Source organism: Mustela erminea, chromosome 16 (assembly GCF_009829155.1).
Source record: "Mustela erminea isolate mMusErm1 chromosome 16, mMusErm1.Pri, whole genome shotgun sequence".
NCBI classification, from domain to species: Eukaryota; Metazoa; Chordata; class Mammalia; order Carnivora; family Mustelidae; genus Mustela; species Mustela erminea.
The window spans coordinates 44,937,695-44,960,588 of NC_045629.1; the positions used below are offsets into that span (position 1 = coordinate 44,937,695).

Consider the following 22,894-nt stretch of genomic DNA (forward strand, 5'->3'; position numbering starts at 1 on the left):
TCTGTATCTTTCAAGGTCCTGTAAAAATGCCACTTTCTCTAAGGTCTTCCCACATGCCTCCAGTTGGAATAAATTTATTTTCTGCTTCCTGTTGTCCCACTACATTTGACTTGTACTACCTCTACTATAACACTTACAATGATCTGGTTTTCATTACAGTTATATTCTATAGTGTGGGAGATATGTCTGTCTCCCCTACTATAGAATGAATCTTTTGGGGGGCAGGGTCCATTCCTCTATATATCTCTCCGAGAGAATCCAGAACAGTGTCTTGCTAGCAGCAGGCGTTGAATCAATAGTTGTGAATTTTATTGCTAGGCGATAGTGATGAAAATCTGAACTTGGAGTAAAAGGAGTATTTACTCCCCTCTTTCCCAGTTCATAGGGCACTATCCACTCTGGGTTGGTCCCTGAGGATGATGGGAATGCCAACTTCCTTGGCCAACTAGGGAAATAATGTTACACCTTGTCCTATGGCCACAAGGGGGCACACTGGTTGGGCAAGCAACAGCTGACCTGGGGAGGTCCTGTACCAGTCCCTAGGGATGGCAGTGATGGTCCTTTCCTTAGTCTCAGACACAGCAACCTCTGGACTGAAAGCCATCCTAGAGGGTGTGGACTTCCATGCCATGGGCCCAGAGTCAAACATCTTTCCTCCCTCATTCTCTCCCCACATTATTTGTTTCTGCTTTTTAATTTTAGAACCTTCAAATATACAACAGAGCCACCTGTCCACTCCCCTAAGGTGGCTCCCCAATTATCTGGAAAATCTGTACTCTCTACCCCTACGGCAAGGTAGAGTTGATTTAGTGCCCTCAAGGACTCTTAGGTGTATGGTCAAGGAATTTCTGGGACTTTTCTGAATAGAGCAGAAAACATACAACACTGTCATTTCGATGTGGGTACACCAATGCAAACCTCAGAGGGCATCTGTATCTCAAGAGCGGCACTACTGACATTTGAGAATACAGCTGAATGAATCTGTTGTAAGGGCTATCCTATGTACTGTAGGTCATTTACATCAGCATTCCTAATGTCCACCCACTAAATGCCAGAAGCACCATTACCCTCAACTGTGACACCAAAAATGTCTCCACATACTACCAAATGCCCTTGGATGGCAAAAAACCTCCTATTTGAGAACCATTACTGACATAGTGCTTTCCACAAACTGCCACATAAGTGACCCCTGTTGGGCTGGGTTGCTACGGTTCCAGCTCTAGTCCTCCAGTTAATAGCCTCAGACAGCTGCATGTTGTCTTTGGGGCCCATTTCTATAGTGCCAGCCCCTGGCCACTGCACATTCCCGGATGCTGCCTGCAGGATGGGGGCAAGGCTAGTATCTGCGACATTAGTAGTGACTCCCAGATAGAACAAAAATTGATAGGGACATGTTTCTAGCACATGTTTTGTTGAGGTTGGGTACTATTCTTTTGAGAATTCTCTTAACTCTGAATCTGGCTCTGTGAACCTAGCATTGGGCAAAAAAAATGAACAAATATGGTCAACCCCAAGACTCTTTTTCTAATTAGCCTGCATTTCTCTGTAGAGAATAGTTTTGAAAGGATCTCATTTAATGGAATCTTACCCTAAATTAAAGCAACATAAGACATCTTCCTTAGCTGCTGGAAGAAAACACCTCAAAAGACGGAGAGGAGAAGGGAATTGCAAGAAATTGGAAGGAGAGATGAACCATGAGAGACTATGGACTCTGAAAAACAACCTGAGGGTCTTGAAGGGGCGGGGGGTGGGAGGTTGGGGGAGCCAGGTGGTGGGTATTATGGAGGGCACGCATTGCATGGAGCACTGGGTGTGGTGCATAAACAATGAATTCTGTTACACTGAAAAGAAATTAAATAATAAATAAATAAAATCTTAAAAGAAAAAAGAAAAGAAAAGGAAAAGAAAAAGAAAACACCTCAAAGGGTCAATAAGGCATTTTGGGGGAGGGGAATATATAAATAAAACCTATAATTTTCATCCTCCTTCAGCACACACACACACACACACACACACACACACACACCCTTTTTGACACAGATTCTTCTTTTCCCTTTTTGAAAGACTTAATGTATATATTTCTAGATGATAAAATATCTTGTCAATGAACATTAAAGATTATTCACAGATCTTCCAATAACTTGCTTTTCTGCAAAATGCAAGAGTACACGTTTATATTATATTAGTGTTCAGAATGTTTCTTTATGAAGTTTTTTCCTTGGTGTTAAATGGCCTAAAGTACCATATGTTTCTTAATAAAAAGCCATGTAAAAACCTACATTAATAAACTGAACTCAAAGAAAACTGCCCCAAGACGGCTCTAACCAATCCTTTTTATGGGCTTGCCAACAATTTCAAGATTGTTTTAATGAAAAAAATTTATGTTCCTGTCTTTGTGGACCACAGCACTCCAGTCCCCTAACCACCACTACTCACCCCCACCCCACCCCCCAGGCCCAGCCAATTCTCCAGTGCCCTACAGAAGGACTCACTCATACCTTGGCAAGCATTTAACTGGAAGGGCTGAGCTGTCTGCCAGCCCCTGCACACACACGTGGCCAGGCCACCACTTCCAAGCCCTTGCCTGCTAACATTCCCAGGGACTACACTGCCACCCCCAAGGCCACTTCATCCTCTCCTGGGGCTGCACTGCACAAGGAAGGCAGGGGAGCCTGCAGGGCTCAATGTCTTTAAAAAGGAAAATTCCTTGGAGCTCAGCCTGAGGCTCCATGAGCATGACTCCAGATTTTGTGTTTCTCAGTATGTTGGAGGGGAAAGAACACAGACAGCCTTTAGATCAACATTTACCATTCGTCACTGTCATTGCTTATTTATTTGCTAGTCTCAGCTACTGGATAAATTTACATGGTAAATTCCATGAAAGTGGGATTGTATTTTGTTGATCACATATAATGCTTAGCAGAAGCCTGGTTTGTCAGTAAACCTTCAATCTGTATGCATTGAAATTTGATTACATTCAAATTTTGGCAACATACTGGCTCTAAGTTACATAATAAATGTTCATCAGTTAAATGAATGAGTGGAAGAGAACGATAAATAAATGCTATATATAACTACTAACGTGATAGAAGTCAATAAATGATGTCACCTTTATTTTTATTATATTTGTATTATACTTATTATTATACTTATTATTATACTTATTATTATACTAGAAAGTACATGCTTGCTAGCTATGTACACTTAAGGCAATTTACTTTCTCTGAACCTTAGTGGGTTTTTTTTCATCTGTAAAATGGGTTGCATGCAGCCTGCCTCCCTACTAGGTTACAGTGAGGATTAAGAGGCCCATGGTATGGTATGTACTCAATAAAGATTGGGACTTCTAGTTCTCCTTTCACAGAATTAATGACCACCTTACTTCCTACCACCTACAAAAATATTGCAGCTCCCCTTGCTCAACACACGTGGTAACACTGGCATAGTCTTCCAAAGGAAAGATGTGATTCCACTGAAGCTCCTCCTCCCCATTCTTATAGAGAGCATGCAGAGGAGGCACTCCAGTTTGGAAGGAATACTATCCAAATTTGTTGCTTATGTCTATTGATCATATGCTCATCATCTTTCTTTTGTACTTCTTTTCCCCTTGTCTCTCTTAATACAATTATTTTTAAGCATACTAGCTTGTCTCCACAGAACTAATGGGAAGAAAAAAGCACTGTTAGTTAACTCTTCGTGGTTCTACAAAGACAGCACAGCTTTGCCTAAGAGACTTGTATGTAGTAGTATCTAGAAGGGTGAACTCTTCTTGGGGCGGGATGAAAATGAAAAAAGACCACCAAACTATGGTTCATTATGGCATCTCTTTCCATCTTTCCCTAATGAGCTCTGGATTTGTTTGCTTAGTTTTCTCCTATCTCTTGGAAGACTTCAGATTTTTTATTTTAGATATTTTAAATATCTTCATCTCTTACAACTCATTATGCAGAAAAAAAGAGCAGATGTGTTCTTGTGAGACCACAAGGACAGAGTCAAGACAATGGATAGTAGTCACATAGAAGAAATTCTGGACCCATAAAGAACATTCCAGCAATTAGAATGTTATAACCAAAGGAAGGAGTTGCCTGGGAGGTGCAAATCTTACCACTCTTGGAAATGTCCAAACAAACATTTGGATAACCTCATTGGAGATGCTGTAGAAGAAATGCTTGCTTTGAGTAGGCAATTGAAATAGATGACATGTGTAAAATAGAAGATTCTTTGGCCTGAGGTTGACTTAAACCTGTTCTTATTTCTGACCTCACAAATCTACCAAACCAGGATGAATCTATATACTATGATTAGTTCTAATGGGTCCGATATTAAGTTGGTTCCTTTCTTGGCTGAGGCCATCTGGCTAGGATGGAAGATGCATTTCAGTCAAGGCTTCTTTGTGATTAAGGCCTTACAGTTGTGCTCTTAGCCCCCTTGTTTGTCTAGCCAAGTTTCCTTTTTTCCTTTTATTTTTTTTTTTTTTTCTTTTTCATCAGACTAGTTTTCCCCTCTGGTTTTCATCTGCATGAAAAGGTTCTGACCTTTGACTTCTCTTGACTCTTGGTTGCTGCACATGCCCTGAATTTTGCTTGCCTGCTTGGTGTCTGAATTTCTCCTTTGCCTTGATCTTAATTTATATTTTGTACCCTCCTCCCTACCTACAAATTTACTATGATAGTTGTTAAGTTGTTAAGTTGTTGAGTTCTGGATTAGCCTGGCTTCAAATTCTGCTTCTTGCTAACCTGCAACTTGCTAACTTGCAAGTTACTTTTGTCTTTTAAGCTTTGTTTTTCTCAATTGTTTAAATGCAAATAATTATAGTATCTATGTGACAGGGAAGTGGGCATACAGTGTGTGCCCAGTAAATGTTACTATTACAACATCCCTGATTCAGCCTATAGTCTCAGGTCCCAGTTTTCCAATCCTTCTTGAGGTTCTGACACCATAAAACCACTATCCCAATATAAACAAAATCTTAATCTAGGCTTCCTTACTTAATAAAAATGACATGTTCCAGCTAAGTTGGCTATAAACACATTTCTGTAAGTTCTATTTGTCTATTAAATTTTATTATAAAATTGAAACCCATTTAAAATATATATATGTATATATATATATACATGTATACATATACATATACATATATATATATATATAAAATGAAGTTGAACTTCAGAATTCAAAACATTTTTTAAAGGAAAATAACTTACCAGTGAGATATTATCTGTATTCAAAACAGTTGTCACAATCACACACTGTTTACACAGTTACAATGGGGGATAAGACAGTAAGTATAAGAAGCATGGAGTCCCCAAATTCTATCCATCTGTGATGTACAATCCCTTAGAATGCATGTGTGACTAAATTTATAAATTTGTAAGTTTAGAAGTCTGTCCAGCAAAGTGAGATCATTTGTCAGTGTTGCAAAATCACTACTCACTACTATGTTTAGCGTTATTATTCCATCTAAGGACAGCCAGCTTAAAGAGAACCAGATATCATACGAGTTCAGACAAGAGGGCTGTGGAAAGGTTTTTGATGAAACAGGCACAGTGCATTCTTGTTAGCCATCGGCCATTTCCCGAATATGTCCATCAATCTAAAACTCACCAGACTTCTGGAAGCAGGACTTGAACCAAACCTCACTTCAATCCAAAATTCAAGCAGAAGTGAACCTGAATGTTAATGTATTACTAAACTATGAACTGAACCAACTTTCTTGGGAGAAGGGGGAAAAACCTACTAAACCAGTTTGATTTGGAGTGGAGACTGTGTTTTATGAAACTATTGAACTGGAAAAAAAAAATAAGATCTAAATATTCCCTGAATTTAAACTAAACAAATAAATTTTTATTTCCCTCAAATTGAATCCCTGGCTACAAATAAGGCTTACTTTAATGCATATGATATTTAATCCAATACACATATAGTTTATCTTGGGACTTTTCTCCCTGTCAGTTTTCTTCTTTATGGAAAGGGGATGACGACTCCTACCTACTTCACTATAGTTACTGGGAAGAATCAATGAAATAATGAACAAACACTTCTGTCGTCATGGTCATCATCATTGTTTATCATCATCATCTCATCTGCATTGTATCCAACACACAAGGGGTCAGCTTTGCACTTTAAGTCCTCCAATATGTTCACTGGCCACCAGAGGGCAGCAAAAAGGTAGAAACCCTTGTGGGAGCCGACTGTGGAACTTGTCTTTCTTTCAAGGACCGGACGGACACTGAGGGCTTACTGTGTGCCAAATACTGTTCTACACACCTTGTATATATTAACACATGTAATTCCTAAAACCATGCCATGAGTTGGGTTCCGTTATTATTCCCAGGGAGAAGATGAGGGAACTGAGACAAAGAGAGGTGAAGAAATTTGTATACGATCACACAGGTAGCAGGTGGTAGAGCCAGGATTTGAACCCAGGCATCCTGGTTACAGAGCCTCCACTCTTAACCTACTCCCATATACTGCCATTTGGTATTCATTTTGGAGGATGTTAACCTGGGAGAGGTTCAGACCCTGGTATGAGTGGAACGGCAGCCCAGGATGACCTTATACACCCTGTCTACAGTTCAGAACCAGAGAAGAGTCACAGCCTGAGCCAGAGGAGTGTGATGTGGTCAACACTTGTGTTATGGACTAATTCAGGGCACAAGCATCAACGAAATAAACAGAATAACATCTGAGAAGAGGGAGGGGAGGAGGATGAGATTCAGGCTAAATGTAGGAGAATGATCAGGACTGTTGCTCTTGACAAAAGAGAATAGTTATTCTCATGGTGGCGGAGTCCAGCTGGCTCATCACTCGGGAGCTGCAGTGTCTTGCGGATTAAAGAGCCAATACTAACAAGACTACAAAAAACTGACTTGGTTTCATTTTCACAATTTCCATCTTCTGGATTTTTTTATTGTTGTTGATTTTTTTTTTTTTTTGTAAGGGAAAACGGTAACAACAAAAAGCCTATTGTCCTGTTCATAACAGCTAACTCTCCCAAAATGGCGATCCGTACTGACTTCCCAGTGTCGTCATTTCCTGCACTCCCCCAATCCACTGCAGTCAGACTTCGGTCACACCACTTCACTGAGACTAACCTCACCAAGGTCACTAGTTATCTGCCAAACCAAATCCAGTTATCTTTTCAGAGACATCTGCAGCTTCCAACATTGTCAGCCATTCCTTCCTTCGTGAAACTCTCTCCACCTTGTCTTGAAATGCCTAGTGTAATCATCCTCAGTCCCAAATCTACTGCTGTTTCTATGAACACCATTTTGTAGTCTGCTTAATGGGTTCTTCTTTCCATCATCTCTTGTAAAAAAAAAATGTAATGGCTTTTAGCGCCCCCCCCCATCTTCACTCTGGACATTCCAATCCATCCTCAACATTTCTGCAGAGAGAGCCTCTCAAAATATGAAAATACTATTCGATCATAATTCTCCCTTACTTCAAAACATTCAATGTTCATATTTCCCCATCATGAAATTATTTAGCATGGCATTCAACAGTCCTCTTGACTTCTTGCCTACTTTCCAATGTGGTTCTGACACTGTCTCTATCTATGGTCTTTGTCTACTTACACTACGAAAGACAAGGAAAAAAAGAGAGAGGGAAACAAGCCATAAGAGATTCTTCATGATAGAGAACAAACTGGCAGTTGATGGAAGGAGATGGGTGGGGGTTGATTAGGTGGGTGATGGGTAATAAACAGGGCCCTGTGGTGAGCACTGAGTGTGATCTGTATGTGATGAATCACTGAATTCTACTCCTGAAACCAGTATTGAACTATATATTAACTAAAATAAAAAAATAAAAAAGTCATTCAATTTCCCATTGCTTCTCGAGCCTGTTTTCCTTTGCGTCTTTCTGAATTCAAGTCAGTCATTCTCTTCCTTTTCCTCAAATCCTTTCCCCTAGACAGAGATGCTCATTTCCCCCAGAGAGTTCCAGTGCTTATAAGCCATTAGATGATTGTGGCTCATTCACAACCATGGGTCTCCTATGCCTGACTGCTCTCCCATTTACTAAATGGTAAATGACCATTTAGTCTGGTACCCTCAGCTCCTAACACAGAGAGGCACTTCATATAGATCTAATGGTGGGATTGAGAAACAGTAACTGGGACATCAGAGCTCACAAAATAGCAAGTGATTTGGAACTGGAATCCTGATTTTGAATATATCCCATCAATTCCTAAAGATCTGAAGGGCAAAGGCAATGCTGAAAGTTACAAACAATAAGTCAAGCCAGAGTCATAATATTGATTTTATTTCTTTATCAATGACAAGGCAACATGCATGTTAATGAGAACCAGCAGGGTCATGCTGAACCATGGGCCTAATCCAAGTGGGTCTACAGGAGCAGGGAGCAGCCTGCAGGACTGGCTTTCCTCTCCACATACCACTCAGTAGAACAAGTCCTGACAGTTTAACATGGAGCACAAAATGTGTTCTCTGGGTAACAGGGCACTTAGCAATCATGTGGACCAGATTTTGTTTTGCTTGTCTTGCCAAAAGGAGTAGTATCTTTTCACCCTGCCTCACTCCTACTCCCTAACTTAGTAGTAATTTAATAGTCTGAGAAAATTTGTATGTACAGCTTCCCCATTTGTTTAATAAAACTTCAGAGAAACATCACCATTACTCTGATCTGTTATCCTAGAAGAGAACTGGGTCACAGCCAGGAGGGCAGAGACTAGAGGAAGTGCCTTTGTGGTAGCTACTCACCTGCTGAGTCCACTTTTTGTTTTTGACCTTGTCTCAGAAGGCTGTGAGAGGGAGATAAGCATGAACTTCCAATTCTTCTCCAGTCTATTTTCCAACTGTGAGGTGGGATGGAAAGTAAGCAGGGGGAGTTTTTATTCTACTGCTATAAATTAACAGTGTAGATTATCTAATTCTTTCCCATTGGACTTACCTTCAGTTCCCAGGGTAGCAAGGTGATTAAATACCTGGCCTTTGCATTCAACATCCTGGGTTCAAATTCTAACTCTCAAATTATTAGCCATGTGAATTTCAGACAAATTATTTAACCCCTAGGGTCCTCAGTGCTCGCAATTGTAACATGGGAATGATAATAACTTCCTCGGAGAGTTGCTCTAATGAGAAAATGCCTGTAAAATGCTTGGCATGAAGCCCGAATCAGCACTTTGTAAATGTGAGTTGTTATGACTCTCAGTTTAAATTCTTGGAAATTGGATTGGCTTTCATGAAGCTCCAGGATCAATCCAAGCTCAGTATGCCTTACATCTGGCCTGAAAGCATTTGGAAACCTCAAGATGACTGCCGTGACAGTAATGGCAGAGCACCATGTCCGCTGGCGAGAAAGAACAGATCCACTCCCTATGGCTAAAGGTAATCACTCTTGCAATCACAAGCAATTTTTGCTACTGTCAGCATTACTGAGCCAACATAGATCTGGATAAGAAAGCTGGATCCCTCTGATTCAGTCTATCAACAAAATTCCAAATGTCCCATCTTCTGAGTGATGAGGTAACAAAGGAGTTGACAGGCCTGGTCATCAGGTCTGGAATCCCGCCTCCAACGGTGTCTTGCATGCTGAATATCAGATCAAAGTTAAAAAAGAAATAGTGAGACCATTGAGCCAAATTTCCATGTGCAAGACTAAACATAATTTGATTTTCAAATTTTAGACCAAGTTCTCAGGACTGACCACTGGAAAAATTCTTGCTGAATTTTCTTCTCTAAAGTGAAATTCTGTGTATAAATCACAGAATAGATAAAGATGTTTTTTCCAGAGCCACTCTCTTAAGCCTCACCTCCTTTCTGGAGATAAAAAATAGTCTGACCAATAGAGGGACAGCAGTGGAAAAGAAGATTGAGGAAAGGTTAACAAAAGAACCTTGGAAAGCTTCACAGATTTCACAACTGCCATTCTTATAGTAATCTCTAAAGGGAGACTCTGGAAATCCACCACAAGGGCACTTTCTCTAATACAGATCACCCAAAACAGAATGAAGAATGTATTTCAACAACAAAGACAGTAACAAATCTAAGCCTTCAACTCAAGCCTCAATATCAATGAGACAGAGAGAGATGGTGTATAGTCAGGATCCACTCAGGAAGCAGAGCCACTGGCCGTACCTGTATGTATACATGCTGAATCTACATTTATGTATCTACACACATATACAGAATTCTGATGGGGTGTGTGTGTGTGTTAGGAGGATAGATGCCATGTTGGGGAAGAATCCACAAGCATGGGCTAGAGCCTCACAAAGACAAACTGAAACCTGTGTCAGTTCCTTTTTTGTTTTTCTCACCATAGCACATACCTTCCCCAATGTTCCTCACCAGTCTTCCCATCCCTCCCACCCACCCCCGCAACCCTCCAGCAACCCTCAGTTTGTTTCCTCAGACTAAGAGTCTCTTATGGTTTGTCTCCCTCTCTGGTTTCATCTTGTTTTATTTTTTTCCCTCCCTTCCCCCATGATCCTCTGTCTTTTTGCTCAAGTTTCTCACATCAGTGAGATCATATGATAATTGTCTTTCTCTGATTGACATATTTCGCCTGTCATAATACCCTCTAGTTCCATCCAGTGTCAGTTCTTACTGCCTCCGACTTTAGTGATATGGAGAGCTGGGGACCTTCTTCATGGAACTAAACACATAAACCTAGCCCAGAAGTTGGAGAATCTGGAGGAGAACTCAAGGAAAGGTGAAACATTTGTAGGTGTAGCCAGTACCTCAAACCAGTGAGATGAGTCAGGATACCATGGTGAGCTATGAGGTGGTTGCTGCTTCTCTTCCACCCACCAAATCTCCCACACTTCTCTGTGGGCTGCTCTTCCTAGAAACATACAAGAAAAGGAATTCTGGGAACTGTCATTTGGACTAGCCAAGTTGATACCTTATGAAGCCATCACAGATAGATATTAGAACTCTCTTCTTCTGATTTCTGTGTAACTTCTTTTTGCGGAATGCCTCCTCCAGTCTAGAGTGGTTTAAAAGTCCATGGAATGAAGACTTTTTTCTCACCTCATCATATCATTCAGAAAGTAAAAAATAATTATGGTTACCTCCAAAAGCATTTAGATGTTCAGAAATCTCAGTTGCATTCTCAAGGCCTAAAACAACCTGTTCTAAAGGCTGTAGAAGCTAATTTATTATGTTAAGAAGAGCTCCCTCTGTCTTACACACATGCATGTGCACACACACACACACACACACACACACACACACTAATCTATAGCCCATAAACATCATTTCACAAGTTTCATGTATTTTCAGTATTTGGTAAATTCCCTATTTTGACAGGAATGTGAAGTGAGTGTGCTTCTCCTCACTGTTCACTCTGAGCACAAATCTCTGAGATTGAGAGATCACTTTGCCCAATATCGAGTCATCTGGAAAGTGTCACACCTGCGTTACTTAGCTGCTCCTTAAAGTTCATGGGTGTCTCTTAGTTTTGTAAGAACTGCAGTGTATTGGGATGTTAGAGGTGAACATTACCATTTTAACCAACTCTTCAAAAATAGAAAAAAAAAGTAGGAAGCAGTCACATGGCAATATTAAATTTTTTCATTATATTTTATAATAACTCTCACGCATTGGTAATCATAAAAGCCATCATAATGTGTTTATTGAGGCCAGTAATCAGTGCAGGATGGAATTTTCAATATAACACAGGCAGGTTTTCTATGAAAATGGCACAGGGAACTCTGCCCCTTTGCTGGAATATAAACTTGACTCCTTCTTTAGGGCATTGAGGTAGTAAAACACAAGAGAACTTCCTAATGGAAATGAGACTATTCTCATTAAATTAAATGAGACCATTTAATGTGGGTGAAAGTGATTTAAAATTCACACACCTCCTGCAAATATGTTCTTGATTTACTTTTTAAAGAGTAAAATGGGTTTAGTAAATATTGCCAGGTATAATAAATCATAAAACATTTAACACCGATTTGTCAAATGTAGTTTACATGAACTAGCACTTAGTGTTATTTATGCCAGACTGAATGAAATGGCTGATATGTTAGGAGGGTTTTTAGCCAGTTAGGAAACATGCAGGGAGCAAAACATTGTGCTGGGTGGTATGTTGGTTATAGAAAATTGCACGATACCACATTATTCCCCAAATGCTTACAGTCTGGATGGGATATTCAATCAAGAATACAAGGCAAGATATGTGACAGGCCTGTCCAAAGCAGCTCAGTTTCAGCGTAAACCAATCAATCAAATCCACCTTTTCTTATCTGATTCTACCCATCACTCCCACCTGGCCACCATCCATTAGGAGTTTCAGCCCTCTTAGAACTGTTGACTTGAACCTTCCATTCTGAACTTTACATCCTGTCTTGCACTCTGCTTCTAAAACTTTCAGGTTTCCAGTGCTTGAACTCTTGTCTTGGATGTCTTCACAGTCACTTACAGGACTAACTTTTGTTCCACTCTTCAAATATGATCCTTACATACTGCTTAGATGTGTATAATGTAAGCCACTCTGTGTAACATCCTGATGCAATTCAATTTCATACCCTGGGTATGAAATTAGTCAAATCAACTAATATTATTACCTGCTCTGCCCCTATTCTGATGATTGTATAGATTTATGAAAGTGCTTATAAGGGTTTGCATCTATTTCATCAGAAATTAAGGTTAGTCAAGAGGGAAGGGGAAACGATTTATCAGTAGAAGTCTAGTTCTCTAGCATGCTCATAAACAAGTTCTAGAATAGGAGAGGACTTTACCAGGAAAACAGACCACCATCTCAACATTCAAGTGCTTCCTAAAATCATAAATAATATCTTCCTTCTTAGCATACACTCCAATTTGTCATCTTGGAAAGAAGAGGAGTTTAACTGTCAATACCAAAATGCTCTGATATGTCCCTTCATCTTCCGGTTATTTCATCATGAGAAGAACATGTGCTCTGTCTCATCTGTTTCTCTTGTCAAGATCTTAAGACTGATCCAAAGAAGACTTTATGATAAAGGCTTGACTTTCAGGAAGTAGAGGAGTTGTATTGGAAGAAGAAGTCAACTGTGGCTGTAAAGTTTGATTTGGTATGCCTAGAGTCAGGAAATGCAAAGGAACATGTATCACACTGCACGGAACAAAATGGAGATTAAGACTTTGGGCAGCCGCAGTTTGTTAAATCATTTTTCTGGTTAGTATTCGGTAGCTTTTTAATAGGCATCAAGTCTTTCTAAAAGTACTTGTCAATAATGACAGCAGGTCAGCATCTGGCTGGACAGGATTTGTTAAGTCTGAAGGCTTAAGATTATTTTCCACTGGAGCTATACTTAACAGTACTGTTTTGTGTGGCAAAAAGACACTGGAACTCTTGGAGTGGGAGAAAGGGGTGCAGAAAAGGAAATATTTAGAAAAGAGGTCCCAGAATCCAAGCCAAAAGAAGTCTATTCTCCAAGAGGGTCCTAGCCTTTTGTATCAAATAAGGGCACCACCCACCTCCAAACCTTTGCTCAGCTCCATCTTTTTATTTATTTTTTTTACTTTGGTGGCAAATATGCAAATGACTAAAATTATAGCCATGCCATAGGATCTTTTTATCTCCAAGGTTATGATTTTAAACAGGAAACTACCTTAAGCCTTGGTTATGGCCTGGCCAGACTTTCTTTCACATTCTAGTTTTGAGTATTGTGTTCTGATCCTGTGGGAAAAATCATGCTGTAGGAGACATTTCTGGTACCTGTGCCATAACTCCTCAGCTCACCTTTGGTTTTAGCTGGAACTCTCAACAGTGAACAGCTTCAATTCCTTTTGCACTGCCAGCACCCTCCTCAAGAGTGTGCCTAGTTTCCTTACACATTCTAACCCCAGGACCTTCTCTATTGCCAAGACAGTTTGGTTGGTACAGGAGCAAATACAGCCTGGCGGTAAAAAGGAGTTAGCATTCCCAGAGGAAACCCAACATTCAACCATTTTGACAGACAGTTCTGTATGCTTCTTAAGAAATCACAGCAGAATCAAAATCTATTTTCTATGTTGGTTTTCCTCCTGACCTCACATCCCCACTACCTTACCTCAAATCTGTTTCATGTAATTACCTTCCAAATAACTACATGCACCCAAGTACTGGTCTCATATTCTGATTTTAAAGAGAAGCCAAACTAATAATGATACTAAGCCATAAATGCTCCCCTTTCCTTCCCAAATATTTCTCATGCACACACATACACACACACACACACACACACACACACACACACGGGAAGTATTTATGTGTTTTGTTTTGTTTTAAAGATTTTATTTATTTGACAGAAAGAGAGAGTACAAGCAAGGGGGAGCAGCAGTCAGAGGGAGAGGGAGAAGCAGGCTCCCTGCTGGGCAGGGAGCCCAATGCAGGGCTAGATTCCAGGACCCTGGATCACAACCTGAGCCGAAGCCAGACACAACCAACTGAGCCACCCAGGTGCCCCAGGAAGTATAGATTTATAATAAGCCATCGTAATATATTGAACCAGAACATCCCTGAAGTTATTAGATTATGAAAGTTTGTCTTTAAAAGAGAAAGTAGAGGACATTCGCTTCTTTCCTTGCAAGATCTATTGCAATGGGATTTGCCATCTAATAATAATAATAATAATAATAATAACTAGACAAAATATGTAAAACTACTGTTTTCAGGCAATGGTCAGCAAGCAGCGCAGCAATGATTCCTTAGGAAATGAAAGCAAATCAGTTGAGCCCTACAATTGTAACAGCCCACTAACTGGAGATAGTTTCAAAAATGCAGGTCAGAGAGTGTTAACCCAGAGCCTCTCAATCTTCCTGAATGGAAGAAACAGAGATTCAGGAAGGCTTAAATGCCTATAATTTTTAGGGAAGAGTATTGGAGAAGAGAGAGATGCATAGAATGAGAAGTCTGAGAATCAGCAGAGGGTCCTCTTGAATATTGGTTGAGTAGTGATGTGCACATTAACAAGTGGAAATTCCCTAAGGCCAGGGATAGAAACACTGGAAGGCAGTAGGTCAAACGATTCCTGGAGTTCACAAAGCAGTCAGTATGGAGAGACCTTGTAATTCATAAGAAATTCAATACAACCTTCAGAAGTCTTTCACCTTTTTTCTCTCTAGAAAAAAAAAAAAAGGTTACCTTTATATCTGACTTTGCAGAAATTAGAAGTATGCTTCAAATGGATCAAACTGATCCTAAGTAACTTAAGTGTATAAAAAAAAGTAACTTAAGTGCAGAAAAAAAAGATGAACTCTTCAAAGGAATACAACAAAATACATCATTCAACAATGTAAAACTTAAAATATTCATCATCCAAGAAAAAAATAACATACATGCAAAGAAGCAGGAAAAAATGAACCATACTCATGAGAAAAATCCAATCACTATTAACAGACTTAGACATAATAGAGATGATTGATTATCCCATGAGGCTCTTTAAAAATATATTATAAATATTATAAATGGGGGTTGGGTGAGCCTGGTGGTGGGTATTATGGAGGGCACGTATTGCATGGAGCACTGGGTGTAGTGCATAAAAAAATGAATTTTGGAACACCCAAAACAAAACAAAACAAAACAAATAAAATAAAATAAAATGGGAAAAAAGAGAAATTAAAAATATAGCTACCCTATGACCCTGCAATTGCACTACTGGGTATTTACCCCAAAGATACAAATGTAGTGAAAAGAAGAGCCATCTAAATTCCAGTGTTCATAGCAGCAATGGCCACAGTCGCCTAACTGTGGAAAGAGCCAAGATGTCCTTCAACAGATGAATGGAAAAAGAAGATATGGTCCATGTATACAATGGAACATTATCCTTCTATCAGAAAAGATGAATACCAACTTTTGTATCAACATGGACAGGACTGGAAGAGATTATGCGGAGTGAAATAAGTCAAGCAGAGAGAGTCAATTACCATATGGTTTCACTTACTTGTGGGGCATAAGGAATAACACGGAGGACATTGGGAGATGGAGAGGAGAAGGGTGTTGGGGCAAATTGGAGCAGGAGACAAACCATGACAGACTGTGGACTCTGAGAAACAAACTGAGGGCTTTGGAGGGGAGGGGGTTAGGGGATTGGGTGAGCCTAGTGGTTGGTATTATGGAAAAGGATAACAGGCTCATCTATAGATTAAAAGAATGTGAAAGGGGCGCCTGGGTGGCTCAGTGGGTTAAGCCACTGCCTTCGGCTCAGGTCATGATCTCAGGGTGCTGGGATCGAGTCCCGCATCGGGCTCTCTGCTCAGCGGGGAGCCTGCTTCCCTCTGTCTCTCTCTGCCTGCCTCTCCATCTACTTGTAATTTCTCTCTGTCAAATAAATAAATAAATAAAATCTTAAAAAAAAAATAAAAGAATGTGAAAGAATCATTTTTTATTAATGAGCAAGACTAAATTAGTCTCTAAGATATTAGTCTCTAGCATATTGCATGGAGCACGGTGTGATGCATAAACAATGAATCTTGGAACACTGAAAAAATAAAGTTTAAAAAAAGAAGCAAAAAAAAAAATTAGCTTCAGAAAACCTGAAATGAATAGGAAGATACCACAGAGACTAGTGGCAAGCATTAACCCTCTAGTTGCTTATAGTTGCTTAATCAATATAAGCTTCAAGGGAAAGAATGTTTAATGTAATGGCTGTATACTTCAGCAATGAATGTATTGCAGCTATTAAAAATGGGAAGAATTGGGACAGTGTATGCAAGAACATTTTTAAACTATTTTCAGTTATTATATTGGTGTGTGAATATAATTATTCTGACTGTTATGCATATAATGTTGACCAGAGTAAACAAGCAGTTATGGGGATATTCCAATTCTCTTATCCCCTGTGTTTTGAGAATGGAAGGAGATAAATAGATGTAATATTGAAAAGTTTTAAGGGAAAAAAATAGAAATATTAAATTGTAGTTGGAATTATCATTTCTATTCACGAAGTCTCCATGAGTTCTGCCTCCACTGAAGAGATACCCTCATTACTAATGAGCATTCCTAGTAACACCTGCCCAGTGATCTTAAAATATAATTTCTCACTAAAGTAAGCAGGGGTTTTGCAGGAATAGCTTATTCCAGGTCCGGAAATGTACAAAATGAGCCTGGAATACATCATCCAGAAAACAAAGAAGCTATAAAAGACTACCAGGGTTCTGTCAAAAGGATCCAGGAGTGAACATGAAGAGACATTCATCAGCCAAAAATAGAACAACTTGAACTTCACAAAAAAATAATAATTGCAGTTGATTGCAACCTACCAAGTATCTTTAAATCCATGAATTATGATGACATTTTAAAAAGCTAATTGGTCACTCTCAGAGGTTAGTAGTAAGCTACTTAAAACTGGTAATTAAAGGGAAAGATCTGAGAACTTTTTCTGTATTTCCTACATGATTGGCAGCCAATCAAAAACATCTCTTTATAAAAGAAGTATAAGTAATAAGTGATGAAGAAATGATGAAGTTAGATGGTTACCATTCTGAAGCCCCCAGTAAATTAATGGATCTAAGCGTGAACATCAATAGCTGCTCACACACAAATAGAGAGATAATCAGGCTATGTGCCCCCTGATGAAAGAACACCATCTCTTATAGTCTTGCCAAAGGGATAGAACACAGGCTGATCTGGCTGCCAATTTGGAGGAAATATAAAGGTCAGAGGATTACATTGAACTGGACTACAAATGTGCAATTGGCAAAACCTAGACAGTAGGGACCTCTATAAGTCATGTGCTTCAGGTCTTTCAACAGATAAACTGTAAGAAGAAAAGGATAACAGGCTCATCTATAAATTAAAAGAATGTGAAAGAATCATTTTTTTTTTAATGAGCAAGACTAAATTAGTCTCTAGGATGCACGTGGATGATAAACTGTAAAAATATTCAAAGAGATGGGGTGCCTGGCTATCTTAGTCAGTAGAGTATGCAACTCATGATCTTGGGGTTGTGAGTTCAAGCCCCATGTTGGGTGTAGAGTTTACTTATAAGTAAAATCTTAAAAAATATTCAAGGTGCATGATATCGTGAGCTCTAGGTGATATGTTCAACTAATGAATCATTGAACATTATATCAAAAAATATTCAAGGAGGTGGAAAGATCCAAATAAATTATGAAGACTATTTAAAATAATAATAATAAAGAAAATACGTATGAGAACATCTAAAATAGTACTCACAGGAAAATGTATAGTCCTTACATTAAATATATAATCCTTACCTTCTTTTTTTTTTTAAGATTTTTTTTTAATTTATTTGACACAGAGAGAGAGATCACAAGCAGGCAGAGAGGCAGGCAGAGAGAGAGAGAGAGAGAGAGAGAGAGAGAGAGAAAGAAGCAGGCTCCCTGCCAAGCAGAGAGCCCGATGCAGGGCTCGATCCCAGGACCCTGAGATCATGACCTGAGCCAAAGGCAGAGGCTTTAACCCACTGAGCCACCCAGGCGCCCCTAATCCTTACCTTCTTACAGTACTTACATTAACAAGAAAGAGTTTTAAAGATAAGGTATCCAATTCAAGAAGTTACTTAATAAAAGCAGGAAAATATTAAAGTTAAAGTGTAAATTAGTTTGAAAACTAATACATACATTAAAAGGCTGAATCTCTTTTTTTTTTTTTTTTAGATTTTATTCATTTACTTGACAGACAGAGATCACAAGTAGTCAGAGAGGCAGGCAGAGAGAGAGAGGGGGAAGCAGGCTCCCTACCGATCAGAGAGACCAATGTGGGGCTTGATCCCAGGATCCTGAGATCATGACCTGAGCAGAAGGCAGAGGCCCTAACCCACTGAGCCACCCAGGTGCCCCTCAAAGACTGAATCTTTGAGAAAGCCAATAAAATAAATGAAATTTTAAATAAGCTAATCAAGAAAAGTGAGAGGAAAGAACATAAATGCATGAACAAGATAAAATAAAGGAGAGTACACCTATCTTGATGGACACTGAGAAACGTGTAGAATTGTTGAATCACTATATTGTACATCTGAAGCTAATGTAACATGTGTTAATTATACTTGAATTAAATCAGAAGACAAAACAAAAAACGTTTTAAAAAGATATCTGTACTGGAGGGAATAAAAATAAAATAATCTAAAAAATGATACAATAAGGGAGAAATAACAAATACAGAAAAAATACAAATACAGAAGAAACCAAAAAGCATGGTATAGAATGATCTTCTCAACTTTACAAATATGTCAGGAAATCTTGATGAAATGGACATTTCCTCAGGGATAAACAATCTAAATGAATCAATTGCCATAGAAAAATTGATGGAAGCTATTATAAAGAGCTATTTTTCCCTCAAAATCACCAGGCCTATATCATTGTGTGAGGAGATTCTACCTTCCTAATAATAATAATAATAATAATGATAATAATAATAATCCCACAGCTAAACTGTTCCAAAACACAGAAAAAATAAAGCTCTCACCTTTTTTATGCATCAAGCGTAATATTGATAACAAAACTCAACACTAATTGTACAATATAAATCAATCTTACTTATGATTATTGATACAAATACCAAAGAAATATTAACAGACTTTAACAGCTCATTAAAAGAATCATGCCATTATCTAGCAATTTATTTCAGTAATGTAAAGATGGTTCAATAATGAAAAACATTATTGTAATTCATCATATTAATAGATCTAAGGAAAAACAATCTATAATTTCCCCTATAGATTTTCAAAAGGTATTTGATAAACTTCAATGTTTGTCCTTGATCTTAATAAATAATCAAAGAAAACTGTTAATTAAATAAGAAAGATGAAAATATTCTCAACCTGATAGCTCTCAACACATAAGCTAGTGTAATTTTTAATAATAAGGCACTAGAAACGTTGCCCTTAAAATCTGAAAAAAATACCATAATTTCCACTATTGCCACTAATATCTAATCAACTATTGCTTCTTGGTATTAGCCAAAGAAATTTCTATGAAAGAAAGATAAAAAATTGGGATCAAAAAAGTAAAATTATCACGTTTTGCTGTTGGCTGAGTGAGATTAATATATAATCCATAGATTATACATGCACAAACAGAAATAGGGAAGATACAATTCAACTTACAATAGTAAAAGGAAAAAATGCTAGAAAAAACGTCAAATGTATACATTTTTTTTTAATTTTATTTATTCATTTGACAGAGATCAAATGAATTAAGTGAATCAAATTATTCATTTGACAGAGATCAAGCAGGCAGAGAGGCAGGCAGAAAGAGAGAGAGAAGAGGAAGCAGGCTCCCCACTGAGCAGAGAGCCCGATGCAGGGCTTGATCCCAGGACCCTGAGATCATGACCTGAGCCAAAGGCAGAGGCTTAACCCACTGAGCCACCCAGCTGCCCCTACATTTTATTTTTTAGAGAGAGTCAGAGACCATTGAGTGGAGGGGCAGAGAGAGAGGGAGAGAGAGAATTTTAAGCAGGCTTCACATCCAGCATGGACCAGGGCCCTACATGGGGCTTGATTTCAAGACCCTGAGATCACAACCTGAGTGGAAATCAAGAGTCAGACATTTAACCAACTGAGTCACCCAGGTACACTGAAATACACAAATTTCTTATTTGAGTAAATATTTTAAATACTCCTAAAAGACAGAAAGAATACTTGATCAAAAGGCAAGTCATACCATGTTCTAGGGTAAAAAGATTCAACATTATAAAAATTCCAGTTCCTGCTAAATTAATCTATAAATACCACATAATCTCAATAAAAATAGCAGCACTTTTTTTTTTCTGGGACTAAGCCAGTTGATGTTAAAGTTCATAGGGTGAAATAAACGAACAAGAATAGAAAAACTTTGAAAAAGAGCAGTATGAAGATGTACTAGAGAGGCAAAAACATCATTATAATAAATTTTATAACATATTATTATAGGCTCAAGAATTAAAACAGTATGCTACTGGCACTTGAATAGAGAGACGGATTATTGTACCATAATAAAAAGCAAAGAAATAAACACAAATATATTGAAAGAGTATCTTAAATTTATAGGGAAAATAATTATTAAATGGTAAGGGAACAAAGAAGTATCCATCTGGAAACAAAAACTAGATAGTAGGTTCATACGACATATGTTATTTAAAATAGATTCCAGAAAGATCAAATATTTAAATATAATAATTGAAATTATAAAAGCTCTACAAGAGAGAAAATTCTCTTACAGTCTTTGATTGGGGAAGGTTTTTCTAGCTATGACATGATCCAGAAGCTATAAAGAAAAAGTTGATAGAGTTGGCTCCCTAAATTTTTTTTTTAATTACAAAGCAAAAACTTTCACAAGCAGAGTTTAAAAAAAAAATACCAATTGGAAAAAAGTCCTGGCAATTTATATTGTAAATTAAGGATGAATGTCTCCAATATATAAAGAACCTCTATGAATCAGTAAGAAGAAAAAAGATTAACATCCCAGTAGAAAAATGGGCATAGAGACAGTTCAAAGAAAATACATTTATTTTCAAACATGAAAAGTAACTCCACTCATAATATAAAAATTGCAAATTAAAAATAGACTAAGAAATCATGCTTTATGTAGCAAATTGTCAAATATCAAAAAGTTTTAACACAGTCTATTAGTAGATATGAAGAAACAGATATTTCTGGTGGGTGTGTAAATTGGTTCAACCTCTGTGGGGGGCCATTTGTCAACATATTACAAAGCTGGATATCTACATATCCTTCACCCTTGTAAATTCATTTTATATATTCATACTAAAACATACTAATTTATACTAAAACCCAAACTCACACATTCAAAGTGGCTTATATATAACTGCACAATGTAAGTAGTTTGTGATAATGAAGTTTGGAAACAATCTAAATGTCTATCTAATATTTATCCATGCAGCCATAGAAAAAGGCCTTAGTAAACTATGTATTTATAAGTAGTATGGAAAAATTGCAAAGCGAAATTGTTAATTAAGAAATGTAAAGATATTTGATCCTTCTGGAAAATGCAAAATAGGGGCCTGGCATTTACCACATGAGGTACACATTCAACTCTAGCCACTCATTCTATGGAATCAGTTTGTTTCTACTATACAAACTGGTTGCTTTGTAAACTTTGTAAACACAGTACCTTAGGCACATCTGCTTTGCTGTCCATACTCAGAAAAATCTGAATGGACTCAGGGGAGTGCCGCACTCCCCTGAGGGATTCCCCCCTACCCCCATACCAAAACACACACATGTGCATGCACTTGTACACACATAGTTCTAGATATTTTTTTTTTAATTATGCATAGGGTTACCAGAGAAGATGCTGAAACCATGAAATAATAGTAGTTATATCAGCAGGAATGTGGGACTGGAGCGCAGCACTGCTTGTAAAACAATATATCGTTTCAACAAAAACAGGCCAAAAGATCAAAACCAGTTCTGAATCAGTGTCCAAAAAGCTCCATTTTTAAGTAATGGTTTCCAAAGATTTTTCCCTTAACATCTGAGGCAGCAAAGCAGAGACATGGGTAAGCAACTAGATTCCCCTCACCTCCGTCAGCTTGCTGGCTCTCTCTTGCTCTTCCTTTTTTCAGGCGTCAGGATGTTTCAAAATGTTTCAAGTGGAAAACCTAGCTATTGTAAGTGCTTGAGAAATTCATTCACTTAAAGTCCCTGACCAATTCACTGCTATCTTCACTACTCAGTGGGGTGTCTCCAAATATCTTGAGGGATATTGCAAAATACTAAAAATAAATGGAAAAACCCCACAGTTAATTGGTTCAAGTTATTTTTCCTTTAATTTATTTACGCCATACACAGTCCTTTAGGGGAAGTCAGGATGAGTTTTAAAAATAATCAGCCACCCCAAATATAAAAAGATTGGCGATCATTACTTCAAGCTTCTAGGAGATAATTTAATGGTATTATGTATAATGGTGAGAGTGTGATCCAAGACTTAAATACCATCTGGGTTCAAATCCCAACTTTAACACTAGCCTTGTGACTTTAAACACTTGTTATTAA

General features: G+C 38.2%; 1 long non-coding RNA gene across 1 annotated transcript in view; it reads right to left on the reverse strand.

Annotated features, from left to right (window-relative positions):
* The window catches only part of LOC116575365, a 36,112-nt gene extending 27,293 nt beyond the window's left edge, over positions 1 to 8,819 (reverse strand). Inside the window, exon 1 of the long non-coding RNA XR_004279735.1 lies at positions 8,724 to 8,819. This is a non-coding gene — a long non-coding RNA (uncharacterized LOC116575365). The remainder of the gene's footprint in view (positions 1 to 8,723) is intronic.
* Between the last annotated feature and the right edge of the window lie 14,075 nt (positions 8,820 to 22,894).